At 43.8% G+C, this 15923-nt stretch overlaps 1 protein-coding gene across 2 annotated transcripts in view; it reads left to right on the plus strand.

Moving 5' to 3' along the window:
* The first annotated feature begins 3695 nt into the window (after positions 1–3695).
* LOC112111995 (NADPH--cytochrome P450 reductase) overlaps positions 3696–15923 on the plus strand; it is a 50471-nt gene continuing 38243 nt past the window's right edge. Inside the window, exon 1 of one of the 2 annotated variants that reach the window (XM_026656560.2) lies at positions 3696–3778. The gene's annotated coding sequence lies outside the window, so the exon portion shown is untranslated. The remainder of the gene's footprint in view (positions 3779–15923) is intronic. The other variant, XM_026656561.2, reaches the window with a different exon arrangement.

Consider the following 15923-nt stretch of genomic DNA (forward strand, 5'->3'; position numbering starts at 1 on the left):
TAGTGGGTTAGAGCGGTGGGCAGGGGATTGGGAGCCAGGACTCCTGGGTTCTTTCCCCGCCATTGGGTGGGGAGTGGGGTCTAGTGGATTCAAGCAGGGGGGTGAGAACTCCTAGGTTCTGTTTCTGGCTCTGGTGGGTTTGAGCCAGGGAATTAGGACTCCGGATTCTGTCCTTGGCTGTCTGAATGCTGACCGAAGTCTCTTAAAGCTGTGTGGCTCCTGGTGCTGGCTAGCCAGGTCTGCCATGTGCCCCACAGAAGAGCTGCGTGAAACTCTTCAGATGAATAGTTCATTTGTTGGAAAGTGCCGCCGGTTTTAATTGACCTGAAACTATTGGCAAATTCGACAGGAGTCCGTCAAAAATGCAGTTTCGTCAGAAGGAGAAAAGCAGGCTAGAGTCACAAAACTGGGGAGGAGGTAATGGGGGGGTAGTGCCACTGCTCACCTTCTATTGCAGTGCTTAGGACCTGCACCTGGGATGTGGGGACCCAGGTTCAGATTCCCATTCTGGAGCAGGGATTTGAGTCCAAGTTTCTTCTCTCCCAGGTGAATGCCCTAGCCAAAAAGCTATCCGCTATGCAGGGGACAGCAACCTTTCAGCAGTGGTGTGCCGAGTCTTCATTTATTCACTCTGATTTAAGGTTTTGCGTGCCAGTCATACATTTTAATGTTTTTAGAAGGTCTCTTTCTATAAGTCTATAATATATAACTAAACTATTCTTGTATGTAAAGTAAATAAGGTTTTTAAAATGTTTAAGAAGCTTCATTTAAAATTAAATTAAAATGCAGAGCCCCCCTGGACTGGTGGCCAGGATCCGGGCAGTGTGAGTGCCACTGAAAATCAGCTCGCATGCCGCCTTTGGCACACGTGCCATAGGTTGCCTACCCCTGGGCTATGCCTTTCTCGGTCTCACCCGTTGAAGCTGTTCCACTGTGTGTACATAACTAAGTATTCATTGGCACAAGGATTGGAACCACAGGAGAGCTGGAGGAGACCTCCCCCAGAATACCCTATAGCCTGGTGGTAGGCTCTGCAGTCCAGTGATGTCTGTTCCCGTCCAGCTCCTGTGCTGGGGTAGAGCTCTGACTTGGCTACTCAAACTCCTGTGTTATCTCCGCAGCTGTTTTTCTTGCCATGTAGGCAGCTTGGCCCTGGAAACCTTTTTCCATCTTTCAAATATCTGTAGCCAAAGGGACATCGCTAGGAGTAGTGGGGTGAAGTTTTTTTTAAAAAAAGTAGGTTGAATAGACTGAAGAACAATCTCCCCAAAGGAGGTGGTGGAGATTTAAAACTGATGGGACAAGCTGCAGGGAACATAATGGCCAAGATTAATCAGCGGAGTGGATGCCATCATTTATCAGGTTTCCTCATTCATAAGAGTAAGTGACCCATTCTGCGGCACTTAGACTGGGTTTTGGCCAAACATTTTATGCAACCTTGGTTGAAAGGAGCTATTGAAGCTAAAATAAGCCACTGGAAGAGTGGACCAGATATAGAGAGAAGGATTCATTTGACAGTTTGTTCATTTCATCTGAACAGGATGAATTATTGTATCATTGAAGTTCTTTTGCACTTTCATCTTTATGATTTTTTTAAAAATCAGAATTTGTTCAACAGCTAACTCACAGGTCAGAAGCCAAAAAGAACTGAGCCTCCTTCAGTCCAGTCACTTAAAATATTTCCTAGTTCTGAATATGAAATGACAATATTTTCACTTATATGGAGCCTTTAACTTCAAAATGTTTCAAGCTTGATGCATGCTTCGTAGTGGTCACTTCATCCACTGCTGAAAAGTAGCCACCCCGAAGCGAAATAGAGTAACTGCTTTCAATAATGCACACTGACACTGCAACAGGTCAGACTTGGAATTAAGGCTAGGGTGACCAGATGTCCCGATTTTATAGGGACAGTCCCGATTTTTGGGTCCTTTTCTTATATAGGCTCCTATTACCCCCCCATCCCCTGTCCCGATTTTTCACATTTTCTGTCTGGTCACCCTAATTAGGGCATACCTTTGCCCTATTAGCACCATGCCTGGGCATTCATTCAGAGGGAAGAGCACCACCTACTGGATTGCCAAGACCACTTTTTCATTTATTTCATTGGCAGTTTCTCATCCGTGTACTACAGTAATAGGTTTAACTGCAGATCTACCATGATAGCTGAGGATGGCATGGGTGCAGAATTCCACAGCATTTTTGTTTTGAACAGTTCTGTTCTGTGCCTGTGAGGGGGCAATAGCAAGACTGTATGAATAGGTCTTTCATTTTTCCTTCAGGCCCTTAAATGTGTATTTTGAACATTCAAGTTCTCCTGAAAGTGTTTAAAAACAACAACAAACAGAACCCCTCTTTGTAGTTTGTTTGGTACCATTTATAACCTGAAATGTGCTTTGAGAAGTTGTCAACTAAGCCACCTATTAGGGGAGGATCTGGCCAAACTAGTTGTTTACATATATTCTCATTCGTAGGAGGGAAACACCATGGCGTTATAATAAAAGCAAATAAACTCTTCCAATCTCTTTTGTTTATACTAAGCTTACCTATTATTTTGAAGTACAAAATTTGAACAATAGGTGGAAAAAATTTGAGACTATTGGGCTTTGTAAGTTGACGTCTCTTTAAGCAATTAACCTGTACTTACAGTAATTTCAGTTACAGAGCAGTCTGTTACGGAATAGTCAGTTTCTCACTTTTCCTCTGTTGTTCATTTGATCAGTTTCCCCGGTTTGTAGGGATCTTTTATACAGCAACAGGAATGAGAAAAAGCAGGAGAAGTTACTTGTGAAATCCACCAAAATGATTGGGGGCCTCAGAGGCAGGTGTAAGACCTAAATGACTTTTAACCTTTTTTTTGTTTTGTTTTGTTTAAACTGACTGGAGTTCAAGTTAACAGGGCCCTCTGAACTTCAGACATGTGAATGAAGCAAATTTGCTTCATAAGTTACAGATAAAGAGTAACTATAGAATTCCATAGGGTAATTTTTTAGTCACTCTTTTGACAATAGCCACACACCAAAGGTTATGTGTTACCTTGTTCAGTCCCATACTCATCCTGTTCTCTCTCTTTTTCTCTTATATAAAAAACTACCAAGAGTTTATAGTTCTCTTATATAAAAAACTACCAAGAGGATGTTATCTACCCTGGATGAACTTTGTTCTTCTTTCTTAACTAAAAAAACATGGTTAATATCTTACGTAAGTTGCTTTCCCAGTATAACTTGATCTAGTGCTAGGATTACACTTCACAAGGTATTGTAAAAGATGTGTCATGTTCTACTGTATTGGTGTACGCCTATTCCAAAGATCAATATTTAAAGAGTCTTTAATAAGCTTAATTACCTACTCTAATGTATGCAACATGGACAGTCTGAAATTTAATAATCTATGGTTACCTCTTACTCGGTTAAACGCCAAAATCCATTTGTGTGCTGCTTCTGGGCCATAGAGCCTGCAGAAAGAAAACATTGAGCAAGAAGTCTTTGTAGTACTGAAGGCTACTCCTAAGAACCATGACAGTCCAAAGTGACACATAGGGACAGTTGGTTTGACTTTTAGCTGCATATTATTTTAATGTTCTTGCTTAGTTAGCAACTAAGGGAGTTTTCCTAATTGTGTTTTTTGTTTTTTTTAAATGATACTTACATAGTTTCTTTGGAATGTTCCGAGGAGTACTAATAGCCTAATTGTTCTTTTACATTTGTACAGTGCCTGTACAGTTCTGAAAATTTCGAAGCACTTTGCTAGCAGGTCACCTTCATCACCTCTTGTGAGGCAGGTAAATATGTTTCTGTTTTACAGATCAGAAGAGGAGATGGATTGGAATTGTATAGGGAAGTGAGTCATATTTTCAACTCTGAAAATCTGGCCTTAATTGGGGATGTTGAAATTTAAAAAAAAATCTGGCCCTAAGTGACATGTTTAACTCACTATAAGTTGGTAGCAGAGCTGGAAATAGAAACCAGAAGTCCTGGTTCTCACTTTTCTGCACTGACAACCACACTATCTCTCAGTATAATATCCAGATACCATGCAAGTCACTTCTAAAATGCAACTATTGATCACCTCTCATGGAACATGACGAGGGTTTATTCCAGTTTCTGGTCAGCCACTATGTTGGGGTATCAGCCTGGTAAAGTACAGGATAGAATCATTGCACAAGTCATGATTATGTAATATTGGAGTGGCATATACGTAACTGTGTGAGGCAAACGATAAGCCGCTCACACTGAGACAAAGAAAAAACACTCCAATAATTCTCAAGTATATAAAGAGAAAACAAATACACGTGAAATATTTCATGCTCACTAAACCCCAACTGCAAAGACTCTGTCAGAGAGCACTGAATTATAACTGTCCCCCCCTCCCCCCCAAAATGTTTCCTGGTAAAATAAAGCTCTTTAACTCCGATTTCTTAACCTTCAGCAACTATCATGTTCTTGCACATTTTGCATAGGGTGGTTGTATTTAAAACACAATCCTGTATTTAAAACACAGGACTGGGAGTCTGGGGATCTGGGTTCTGTTTTGTGCACTACCACTGTAGTGTGTGTCATGGGCAAGACACAGCATCTTTATTCTCTCTCATGTAAAATGAGGGTAATAATACTTCGCACCCTTGCGGGGGCATTGAGACAAACATTTAATGTATGTGACGTGCTTTGAAGAAATAGTGCAATAATATACTAATGATGAAATCTTGGGTTTTAAAACAAATCATACTGATATTTGCTACTTTGGGTTAATAATACATATTTGCAATTCTTAAACTTTGCAGAATTTAAGCTTTCATTTAACATCCCTCCCCCATCACCCACATTCTTTTTTTTTAAATCACATATGGTTGCAAAGAAACTGTCAAAATAAGAACAGAGGAACCGCTGCAGGGCTGTCTGCCTGATTCTGCAGCCAGACCGTTCTAGAACCTCTGGTGCTGCTCAGTGCTTTGCCAAGGGGCATCAGAGTGAAAACTGTCTTGTCCCTTGTCAGGGCTGCTGCTGGAATCATTGGGAAACAGTGAAACTGACAAAAATTAGGTCAGTTGCCTTCTGCTGGTTGGGAAATCTGAGAGCAGCAGCAGAGGCAGACACTGGAGTTTCTCACTGGGGAGCAGGATTTGGAGGCTGGGAACCTACCCTTGTGACAGCCAGGAAACAATGTGCTGAGAGAGAAGCGCTTCCCCTCCTTACCAGAAGTCATAGTGTGGGGGATGATGGGACTTCGCATTTATCAGACATCTAATGAATCCCCTGGCCAATTCTGGTGGCTTTACAATCACATGTTCATCACATGCATCCGAAGAAGTGGGTATTCACCCACGAAAGCTCATGCTCCTATACGTCTGTTAGTCTGTAAGGTGCCACAGGACTCTTTGCTGCTTTTACAGATCCAGACTAACACGGCCACCCCTTTGATATATGTTCATCAATGTATCTTTCCCCCCCTCTGTCCCCGTGCTGTGTGAATCGCCTATTTCCTATTTGTGTGGGTCAACTGAGTACAAGGAGGCTCAGTGAAAGGACTATGCACAAAGTGCTCTCAAATGCCCAGAGTAAAGAAATTGATAGAGGGAGAAGATACAGTGATTGTAGGTGTTGCTTGTAACATTTTAAGACAGGTGTGGGATATGTAAATTGGCAGTATCCTTTTAATCATATCCAAGTCTCCAAACACAGCTACCTGCAGATAAATTGTTAAACCCTCCACAATATTCAGATTTACATGGGGGCTCTTAAAATTCTGCTGCCACAATACAGTGTGCAGGTTTGAAGTTAACCATCTCCTGCCCTGTCTGGATACATGGACTTTTTTACAGTGTTGGTTTTGCCCTTTACCACGCTGCTGTTTACAATCTGAACTTGTTTTCCACTGGGAAATCAAACTGGTCAACGGTTTTGGTTGGAAGAGGGTGTTCTTTTACCTTGTGCCCTCTTTGTTTCAGTTTATCTAGGGATCAGAAACAAAAACCTCCATGCTGACACATGTTAATCTGTGTATAAGGAACTGTGGCGTTCTTGGTAGGGCAGTTTGACATTGAGGCAAATACCTCACAACGGTTGGTGCTTAAAATCAAAAACAGGCAGGCTTTTCAAGGCTGGAAGCTTGCAAGGGAAATGATTCAGGGCTATTGAAAACAGCTGTTCTCTAGGCTCACAGTAACTAATAACATCAAATTAAATACAAGAGGCATCAAACTACAGAAATGAGTTGACCTGAATTGGCATGCAATATACATCTTTTCAAGTATCAGGGGGTAGCCGTGTTAGTCTGTATCTACAAAAACAACAAGACTCCTTGTTGTTTTTGTAATATACATCTTTGCCAGCCCCAAAGACAGAATTCTCTCTCTGTCCCTGTGAAACCATCCTCTTCTTTCTGATGTTCTGTCTTCTAGCTTTTACAATCATTCTGCTCTTCTCAAGTGAGGGCTGCTGCCAGTTTTTTTGTTTTTGGTTGATAATTAAAGTGCAAATGTACAATGCTTGAAGCTGAGATCATGTTTAAAAAATCTACTAGGAAGAAATGCACTTGGTTTCTATATTGTACTTAGAATAGAATCTTGTGAGTTACAGCATCAAGGTTTGATTAGCAGGGAATGCATTGTTGAGTGGTTTTTTTGTTTACTCTGTGTACTTAAAAAAAATACCCTTTGCAGTTATGCGTTATGCAACATGTTTTTTACTCCTACTTCACTTGCTCCTAGAGCCAAGCCATCTGCTTTAGACTAGAAATTCTGAGCTGTTGACAATTGTTGAGAAAGCAGTGTCTTGCAAGGGAAGACAACAAAAGTGCTTTTTGGTGAGGCTGTACCTCATTGCTCCATGCCCTAGTTTCCTTATCAGAAAAATAGTACCTAGTCCTGGTTGTGATGCTTCATCAGCGCTGCTTCTGCCCTTGGTTGGAAGGTGGTGTAGAAGTGCCAAGCAATGGTATAATAAATATTTATGCAAAGCAAGAAGAGATTTATTTGAGCTTTTCCTCAAAACTTTTACAGGAGGAACAGAAGATTTAAAAAAAATCTAGCTCACATAAAAACTGTGGAGTAGGTGCCTGATCCTTGTTGGCGCTGAGCCATCCTAAGTGACCTGGATTTCGTCAAGAATTGATGGAGCTGAACATCAGTCAGGGCTGGGCCCGAGTGCACTGAAACATTGGCAGTCAGGGTAGGAATTGGACTAGGAATGTGCTTTGTGTCTGTGTATTAAATTACCCTCTTCCTTGAGATCTGCGAGAGAAGAGATGATTCCTTGTGTCGAGGCTTGGGAAGCTCATTATGCCAATTGTGGGGAGTTAGGAAAAATTCTTTTCACCCAGAGCGAATAGAACTTTTTTCTTGGGGGGGGGAAGGGGCCAAGAACAAATGGGTAAAATATTCTTGATAACGAGGAGGAAAAACTAACCATGTGGGTAGATGTCAGGCAAATAGACTTTGTGCTTGGGCTGATGCATCTTCGTGGAAGTTGTGTAAGAGGTTTTGGCATAGTAGTTTTTCTTCTACAACTGAGTATTGTCTTCTATCATTGAATCAAATAGCTGCATGCGAAGTTATCCTTGTATGTTTCAGCATCCCCTCTGTAGTTTCCACCAGGGATTAATTTTATTGACAGAATCTTGACATCATCTTTCTGGACCTTTTCTGTTTCCCTACTGGAGAAATCCCATTTTCCTACTGGAAGTTGTATGTTGGATTGCTGTCCTGTATTCCCACTGACCACAGTGGGGGTTCTGTCTGCATAAGGAATATAAAATCAGGCCCTTTGACTATAGCAGGCTGAGGTAGTGGCATGCTCAAAGAAATGCTGCTGAATCTGTGAGAGAAGATGGGTGAGGTCTTGTATTGGACCAGCTTCTGTCGGTGAGAGAGACAAACTTTCAAGCTGCACAGAGCTCCTCTTCAGTCTTTGTGATCTGTTCACCGTTGCTGAAGTGAGTGTGACAAGCACCCCGAAGCAGAGGTCACTTGGGCTGCTGTGGGGCTTCCCTCCGCTGTCTTTTTGTCTAGATACCAAAGAATATGTCTGGTACCAACCAAGAAAACACAGAATAGCTGGTACTTTAGCGGGGACAGCCCTATAAGTATGATGAGGTACCAACTGTATTTCAGCAGGATTTATTTTCAGAGGTCAATTTTAATGAAAGTTGGTTAAATTCCCGGTGGGTGAAGTGGGAAGGAAATGGTAATACCCATAGCAAGCCACCCTGACGTGAGACACTCAGCAGCACATCTGTTCAGAGTCCTCCCTGTTTTATCTGGTCAAGTGAGGGAGTATTATCAGGGTAGGCCGTGTGCTTGGGACTGCGAAGGTGTGGAGGAAAAAAAATCTACTGAACTGCCCTGAATTCAAGAGGTGAGGAATAGTAAACAATCCACATCAGAGCTTTTATTCTAGTGAATTGTGTTTGTTTAGGAAAATGGTGCTGAAAAGACATGGAGAAAGACCCATGGTGCTTTCAGTCTAATGTTGTGATGTATAAATGCCATTTACCACAAAGGCTGTGAGATGGGTTTCTGTGCTGAGTATTGTGAAACAGAGGGCACTGATTTTTAAGGGACAGGGTGGTGTTAATAAATGAATACCTAGGCGTTGTATAGCATTGTTCATCATTAAATCTCAGCAAGTTTCACAAAGGAGGTCAGTGTCATTATCCCCATTTTACAGATGGGGAAACTGAGACACAGAATGGGGACATGACTTACCTAAAGTCAACAGCAGGCCCATGGCAGAGCTTGGAACAGAACCCAGGTCTCCTGAGTCCTAGGGCACGTCTTCACTACCCGCCGGATCGGCGGGTAGCAATCGATCTATTGGGGATCGACTTATCGTGTCTAGTGAAGACGCGATAAAATCGATCCCTGATCGCTCTGCCGTCGACTCCGGAAATCCACCGCGGCAAGAAGCGGCAGCGGAGTCGACGGCGGCACGGCAGCGGTCGACTTCCTGCCGTCCTCACAGCCAGGTAAGTTGACCTAAAATACGCAAGTTCAGCTATGCTATTCACGTAGCTGAAGTTGCGTATCTTAGGTCGACCCCCCACTGTAGTGTAGACCTAGCCCTAGCCCAGTGCTTTAGCCACTAGGCCACAACACCTCCCTTAAGTAGCCTTAGTTTATGTATCGCTCCAGATATGTGTCAGTTTGTCTCCTCACTGCTTATTATGACACTGGTTGGCTAACATTAGCTGTGCTCACTTTAATGCCTCTCTATTAAATATGTTTTAATAACATCTCTCGTAACTTTGATAGCTGAAAAAACTGAGTCCCTGCCCTATATTTCAAAATGAACACCTTCCTTCATATATATTGCCTGTTAAAGGTCACCCCTTGCCCTGTTCATAAGAGCCAGGTATGTGTCAGTTCTTCATCTAGGCTGCTGCCCTCCACTCCAGAAGTGGTTGCATTTCAGTGGTGCTGTTTGTGTACAGTTTGTAAAGTGCTCTCATGGCTGATGTATTTGACCAAGCACTTTGCCCTCGCACCTCTCCCCCCGCCCCGATATTTTTATTGGTATTTCCAGTTAAGTTGTAAAGAGGAGCAAATGGTTCTGCTGTCCCTTATCTTTGTGTTCATTTCTGCTCAGCTGCACGCAGGGGAAAAGTTCAGTTGTATCCTAACTGGGAGAGATGATGATTTCTGCAATGATGGTGTAATCCTTCGTATTCTTAGCAATGCCAAGGTTCCTGGGGATGGAAAATCATTGCTGCCTTGTGTTTCAACTTCCTTTTTATTAATGATATCTGTGTGTTGAGTCATGCCGATTCAGGAACATCATGTGGCTGCAGAAATGTGACACAGAGTGTGGATCTGCCAAGTCATCCCATCTGTTGCCACAGATATTTAGCTGTGATTCTCTATATCGGCAGCATACGTTCTCCGCTTTCCCTTTCCTTTGGTTACTTGCGTCAGCATTTTCTCTGTAGCCGTCATGTGTTGCTCTGACTGGACCTTCTGCTTCAACAACTCATTCTTAAAATAAATATTTTCAAGCAAATTGAACTTTGCTTAAAGCTTTGAACAGGGACTTGGGGGCTGTCAGTGTTTGCCCTTATGCTGTTGAAGCCACTGCTAGATGTGGTGATGGTTTTTGTTCTCTGGCCACCTTTCCACAAAGAATAGCACAGCACTCAACTAGTAAGGACTTTCACTTAATATCTGCGTGGTGGGATCCATTATCAGTTCTCTGACTCTTGTCTATAATTGGAATGTACATCTTGGGTAATTGAAACTATTCTCTTCAATTCCTAATTGCAGGCCTCTGAGTATGTGTTGCCAAACATGTCCTCTGCAGATCTGCCAGCAGCCTCTTACGTTAATCTCCATCTCAACCTCCTACAGGCGGCTGTTGCCACTGATTTTACATGTTTGGAAACAATGAGTAGCTTGGCTTATTGCTTAGACTAAAGGTTCAGGGTAGAAGAGTAATGGTGCAGAAAACCTCACTCTAGATCTCTTTTCTTCTGTTTTCTGCATTGCAAAGCCCTGGACCAAAGGTGCCAAAGTCAGTGATTATATAGAACCAGATTCTGGATAGACCTTGCGTGGATGCACTGTGGTTGTGGATGGAACTGGAACACTTTCTAGCTTGCATGGCTTGTCTATGGGCTGGGCCCAGGTGCAGACCTGATAGCAACGTGTCCTGGACGATCCAGTGCCTGAAAACTCCGTGAGACTGAAATGGGCAGAGCCTGAGTTGTTAAGTTAGGGAAAAGGAGGGAACAGCCCAGAACAGTAGCTTGGAGCTTCGCTTTGTGCAGCGGTCCTGAATCTTCTCATGCATGCATGAATGTAACTCGGTGTCAGTGGCGCTACACCCAATTTACACCAGTACAAGTGAGAGGAGAATCGGGCCCAGAGATTTTGTCACTAGGTGTGGTAGGGAGAACCCTGAACTCCAGTCGTGGGGCATATGTAAGACATGGGGTAATTCTTTCACCCTGTGTGACACTGGCGAGGCCTCAGCTAGAGAATTGTGTCCAGTTTCGGGTGCCACATTTAAAGAAAGACGTGGGCAAATTGAAGAGAGTTCAGAGGAGAACAACAAAAATGATAGAAGGTCTAGAAAACCTGCCCTATAAGGAAAGGTTTAAAAAACTGGGCATGTTTAGTCTGGAGGAAAAACGCTGGAGGGGGCCTGGTAACATTATTCGTGGTCTGTTACAAAGAGGATGGTGATCAATTGTTCTCCATGGTCACTGAAGGCAGGAAAGAAGTAATGGGCTTCATGTGTAGCAAGGGAGATTCGGGTTAGATATTGAGAAATCCTTTCTAACTATAAAGATAGTTAAGATCTGGAACAGACTTCCAACGGGGGCTGTGAAATCTCTGTCATTTGGAGGATTTTAAGATCTGGTTGGACAAACACCTGTCAGGGACAGTCTAGGTGTACTTGGTCCTGTCCCAGCGCAGGGGGATGGACTAGATGACCTCTCCAGGTCCCTTCCAGCCCTTCAGTCTTATGATTATATAACCTGGAAGTGAAGCTGACTTAATATATGTAATTTCAACAATGTCTCTACACCTATCTGTTTCTATTAATGTTGGGTCACAGATGTTTGTATAAATAAAAGGCCTCTTTGTTTACCTTGCAAAAAGCCACAACGTTTATTTTTTTAGAAAGTTGGTTTGGTTTTCACATCTCTGGGCTTTTGGGGCACGTTCTGAGATTTGATTCTTTTCTAGTAACTGCATAACAAGGGCTCACCACCACAGTCCAAGCCCCACTATGGCAACAGGATGAGTAGCTTAAACCTGTATTCTTGCACACCCACAACTGCTGTTGAAGTCTGATCAATCCCAAAGTCAGCTTTGGGGAGTGAAACTTTCCTTGCAGATAGAGAACAAAACAACTGTGATAGAGAAATCTTTGAAATAGGGACGGGGGAACTCCTTTACTTCCTGGCGGTAGGCTTCTGTGCCTTGTGCCAAGCAACTTGAGTTTTAGGGCTCTCTCTCTTGTTCTCAAGGATGCCTGTGCATCTCCATTTATCGTTGACATGCACTGTGTGCCAGAGTTGCAGGGAGAGTTTTTAGGCTGCCGGCAACTTTTCAGGACATTTTCTGCCAAGGACTGTGTTTGTACTAATGACTTAATTGACAGTAATTCACTAGTGTTAGGGCCTGGTCCTATGACGTGTTGAGCACCCTCCACTGACTCTGAACTCAATGGTGGAGGGTGCTCAGTGCCTTTCAGAATCGGGCCCTTTGATGCTCCCAATTTCGTGAAATGTCTGGCGCTGAAGTTAGATGACTTTTAATTAAAGACAAATTAAATGTGCCTGAATTCACTGTTGTAGAACGTCTCTGCGTGACTTCACAATGACCTGAACTATACATGGTGTTTAGAGACCAGACCTTCTAAATCTAACACAATACAGAGCTCTAAGCCTGAAAAGGGACCGTTTCAAAGCTGAATGGGCTAAAATATAGACTTGCCTAACATATCCCCCCATTAGTACCTTATTTGTATTCTATTACTGCCTAGAGGTCCCAGCTGAGATGCGGGGGGGGGGGGGGGGGGGGGGTTCTGCATTTTTCTGATGGTCTAAATAGACAAGGCCGAAAAGGAAATATACCCCACTTCACCGATGGGAACCGAGGCTCACAGAGATTTAAGGCCCAGGTTTTCAGAAGTGATCGGTTATTTTTGGGCGCCTCAGTCTTTGCCCATCTTCAGTCGCCTCAGAGGGGCTCAGCGTTCTAAGTGCCCACCGTCTGTAAAACAGGCCTTTTAAGGTGTCTCAGGTTGTGCCTATTTGAAATCACCCCCTGAAAGACACAAGTGATGGGAGTCTCTGAAGTAGAAATGCTGGTTTGGCTTTGTGCAAAGGGACAGTGGATGTTAAGAAGGGTGGGTGAGACATCTAGTGCTTGGTCCTGCAGTCCTTCCTCATGTGTAACCCCACCGATGCCTGTGAAGCTACTCCAATGTGAGTTGGGTTGCAGGATCGGGGACCCTCTTTATTTTCTGCATGGACTGGCAAAAATGCACCTTGTGGAAATATCTATCTAATCAGCTGCCTACTTGTTAGTAGGCCTTCCACTTCCTCCTTTCTTGGGCAGATCGGGGCTATAAAACAAAGCAGCTACCATGTTCAGTTTCCCATGTAGGAGTCAGCAACTTCCATCTGTACTTTTTGCTAAGACCTTAAAGAGAAGTTGAGAATAAACGGGGGCATAAGGCAGGAAGAATTAAAGAAAACAGAAGTGTGTATGAGAATGTGTCTTATCCAAATAGTAACTCAGGGTGTTAAAGGCAGGGCTTTCCTTGGAAACAAGAGACCAGGTGGGGTCAGAATTAAAACTTGTTAGCTCTTGTCAGCTGTAGGTGACTCAGTGTCTCATCTGCTTACAGATAAGTTTATATAGGCCAGTTAATACTGAAGAGCAAGTACAGCAGTATGAGAGAGCTGGATTCTTCCCGGACTCATGCATCATTCTGACAATGACGTTCCATTTACAGAGGCTTTATCATAAAGCATACTCTGCAATTGCATCTATGGTATGACCCACCTCAGTTGGCTCAGGGCAACCTGTGGTGATGCTTAAAGCCAAACCTTACCTCACAGTTAACACTCAGGTCTCAGAGTTAGTTTGCTAGAAAAACTAGAAAAAACTCTTCATTTTTAGGAAATCCAGGCAATAAACAAGGAGCCCCATGATGTCGTTTCAATCACTCCTCAGAGTAGAATTGCATTCTTAAATTCTTGAGTCAATTAGAACTCTGAACAGGTCTGAGACTCAATTGTTCTGTGTTTATTCCTGCACTAGCCTTGCAAAGTTGGAAGTGCAAGCTCCTTGAGTGGTGCACCTGAAAGGCCAGTCAAATGTCACTGCAAGGTGCATATGTGCTTTTCTACACCCTCTGCTGAAGTGCTGATTGTAACTTTCTACAGCAGTGCTTTTCAGCCATAGTCCCACAGCAACATCCCACTAGAAGGGTTCTCACAACGAAGTTTTTGGTGGCCTCAAAGTGTATATACTTGTTCATTAGCCCGTTGGTTTATAAGCCGACCCCACAAGATGGTTAGGTAAAAATAGCAAAAACTGTATGACCCTTTCATAAGCCGACCCTATATTTCAGGGGTTGGCAAACTTTGGCTCCTGGCCCGTCAGGGTAAACCGCTAGCGGGCCTGGATGTTTTGTTTACCTGGAGCGTTCACAGGCACGGAGCCCCTCAGCTCCCAGTGTCCGCGGTTTGCCGTTCCCGCAGCTCCCATTGGCTGGGAACGGCGAACCGCGGCCACAGGGAGCCGAGGGGCTCCATGCCTGCAGACGCTCCAGGTAAACAAAACGACAATGTATTAGATATTCAATTCAATGATTCCATAGAGTTTAAAATCATCAAATTTTGGTGTAGACCCATTTATAAGCTGACCCCCGCTCTTTGATGCGTCACATTTTTACCAAAGATATTCGGCTTATGGACGAGTATATACGGTAATTAACTTTAGGAAAAACAAATAAATATGGACATATACACGTCCAAGTCATTGTAATTTATTTATATAGGGTTGGTTTTTTTTTTGCAGACTCAATAATAAAAATAATGTAAAATTGTGTCTATTCTTTACTGGCCCTAAACAGAATAGAAACATAAATAAGGTGCTTTGCACGTTCTTGTCTTTTTTGTTGTTTCTTTTGCTTTCATGTGTTTTTTCTTTTTAAATGTCCTAGCTAGTCAGCCTGCTGCTGTGAAAAGTGATACTTGTATGTTAATATCACTTTTCACAGCCTTCCAGCTAGCTATTAAGTCTGCTGTGAAAAGTGATATTAACAAAGATCACTTTTCACAGCAGATTTACTCAGCCTTGGCAAGACCAGGGACAAATTAAGCCCTGGATGGGGAGGTGGCAGCGGGGGCCAGGGACGATGGGAGGGGTATGAGCCCTGGGATGAGAGCCTGGGGGCCGGAGCCCGAAGCCCTGTGCCTGGGGGGTGGGAGCCTGCCACGGTGCTGCTGGAGCCCAAAGCCCCACAGCCTGAGCCTGCTGCCTACCACCCCAGGGCTGAAGTCTGACCCCATCGCCTCCAGGAACTCAGTGGCTGCCTGCTCCTCCAGTGTTTGTCTCTCCGGAGAGGGGCAGGGCCTGCTGGTGGCCCCAGGGAGAGGGGCCACTGCTTTGGCCCCCCACATCACTGCTCAGGAAGCTCTAGCTGCAAGAAAAGCCCCTTGTGGCAGCGTTTGAGAAATGCTGCACTAGAAGAAGCCATTTCATCCTGCCCTCACAAAGCTGTGCCAAACCAAGTCACTGGGACCAATATATACTTTCCCCTTCAGATGTCTGCATGCGGCTCCCCCCGATCTCAGTGAGAGAGAACCTCTTATTTAGAAGCGTGTGTTTGTGTGAGAGAGAGTGAGCTCTTTTGAGAATCTAGGGCATGTGAGCTGAGCGTGAATGGCCAGCCTTTGTCAGGGCTTGGCTCCATGAGCAGTTGGACTGTAATTTACGGCAATTCACAGAGCCTCCAAGCGAGTGAATTTTATGCTAACATACACATCCTATCTTGTATTTTTTCTGGAGGATGTCATGCAAAAACCATGCTGCCTCAGGCTGTGATCTTGTGAGCTATGCTTCCTTATACTGGTCCGGTACTTGTAACAGGAGACACACTCCAGGGGCTGCCCGGAGGGGTACTGAGGATTCAGTATACATGGCACACTTCCCTGTGATTCAGTGCTGGACCAACTTCCCCATAAGGTGTTCAGGGACTCTGTTCTTGTGGTGGCACCATCTTTCAGACCAGATATAAAATCAAGCCTTTGATTCCCTTTGACTATTAAATTTTCTACAACACTTCTTGCAAGCTTGTTAACCTCTGCCCTGGCGAGATTTCAGTGTGACCTCGGCCTACCTCAATTTGCCTGGTGGTTGTACTTCTGGGTAGTGTTCCCCTTACTGCCCTGCTATGCATTATTGAACAGCT

This window comes from Terrapene carolina, unplaced genomic scaffold (assembly GCF_002925995.2).
Source record: "Terrapene carolina triunguis isolate 2854851 unplaced genomic scaffold, T_m_triunguis-2.0 Scaffold231, whole genome shotgun sequence".
NCBI classification, from domain to species: Eukaryota; Metazoa; Chordata; order Testudines; family Emydidae; genus Terrapene; species Terrapene triunguis.